The sequence below is a fragment of the Humulus lupulus genome, chromosome 6, assembly GCF_963169125.1.
Source record: "Humulus lupulus chromosome 6, drHumLupu1.1, whole genome shotgun sequence".
Lineage (NCBI taxonomy): Eukaryota > Viridiplantae > Streptophyta > Magnoliopsida > Rosales > Cannabaceae > Humulus > Humulus lupulus.
This window is the reverse complement of record NC_084798.1, coordinates 40,585,700-40,587,126: the sequence shown is the minus strand read 5'-3', so window position 1 is coordinate 40,587,126 and position 1,427 is coordinate 40,585,700. Positions and strand designations below refer to the sequence as shown.

At 28.5% G+C, this 1,427-nt stretch overlaps 1 non-coding gene across 1 annotated transcript; it reads right to left on the bottom strand.

Moving 5' to 3' along the window:
* Window positions 1-216: 216 nt before the first annotated feature.
* On the bottom strand, window positions 217-333 carry LOC133787216 (U5 spliceosomal RNA). Its single transcript, XR_009872250.1, has one exon. It is a non-coding gene; the product is annotated as a U5 spliceosomal RNA (small nuclear RNA).
* Window positions 334-1,427: the final 1,094 nt, after the last annotated feature.

The window sequence follows — 1,427 nt, the reverse complement described above, 5'->3', positions numbered from 1 at the left end:
TGACAAGGTCATCAATGTGAGGACCACTCCACCTCGACGAGTCTTTTACAAGGATTAGTGTTTATATTGCCACTGCCACCATCAGATCACATCTAAAAGGCAAATGTGTCGTCTTTTAAGTCCTTCGGTATACACAAAGTCCACAGTCAAATATCCTTATGGCATTATCGCGCAACAACAGAGGAATATCCAATTAATTTTAAACTTAATTTTAGAGTTTTCTGTAAAAGAAAAACTCTACAAGAATTAGCGTATGCCATTGAGAGTGACAAGCACACGGTATTCTTTAGTAAAAGGCGAAAGAATAGCTCGCTTTGTGCTTAACACATGGCTGCGTAAGTTTGAAGGACTTATTATTAGCTGTATTATAGATAGTTTCTTGTCAAATTTCTTAAGCACTTTTCAATGTGGGACAATAGACAATAGACTGTGAGTGCCTGCCCAAACTATTATCACTAGTTCTCGTGATTCTCTCTAAAGTTTAACCAGTGAAATAAATGGCTCTAAATATTTTTGGTCACATATAAAAAAATTTAATAATCATTCAGGCCAAAGCCTTGCTCTACTTGTTTATGAATATATGCTGTGTTTACTTTTCTTTCTACGTGAATTTATCTATCCAGTTTTTCTTCTTCCGAAGATGAACATATGAAGTAGTTAATAATCTTGAAAGCTCTATAATTATATTTAGATTATATATATTGACTCACATTAGTTCAATAATTATTTTATGATAAGATGGGATTGTAATGATGAGTTATTCCATCTATTATTAGGTATAGCAAAATATAGATTCTATTCCAAAAAAATAATATGTTAGTTATAAGTTATAAGTTAGCATGAAAAAAAAAATATTCTCAATCAAAATAAGATTTAGTTTCAATTATCTCTCATAAACACAACTATAAATTATATTTAACTAAAGGTAACTTTTTGGAAAAAATTATGTATGATATGTAAAATTATCTTACTAGAGTGAATGATCATGTTCATTGGAATAAGTACTTGTAAGAAACAGTCACATTGTAATTTTCTTCAAACTTAGGATAGCTTTATTGACACTTTTTCTTTTATCTCCTTTCATTATTTTTAATTAATTAGTCATTATCAAATATGTTATCTAGATAACATACCCAAATATTCTCATTAAATATTAGAAAAAAAAAAAACTATTTTTTAGCATACCTTCAAAATAACAAATATATTACTTTTTCAGAGTACATTCCAGACTCATGATTCTTACACGATCCATAAATTTGAGGAGATGATAAGTAATATAAATTAGTGCTTTATTATTAATTACATACTCTGTTATAACAAACTAGGATTAAAAAGAGCACATGTGTCATTTGCTCTTATTGGTATTGTTTCTCAATTATTTACTTATATAATATTTTGCTTATCTCTAAGTACAACAAATACTTTCT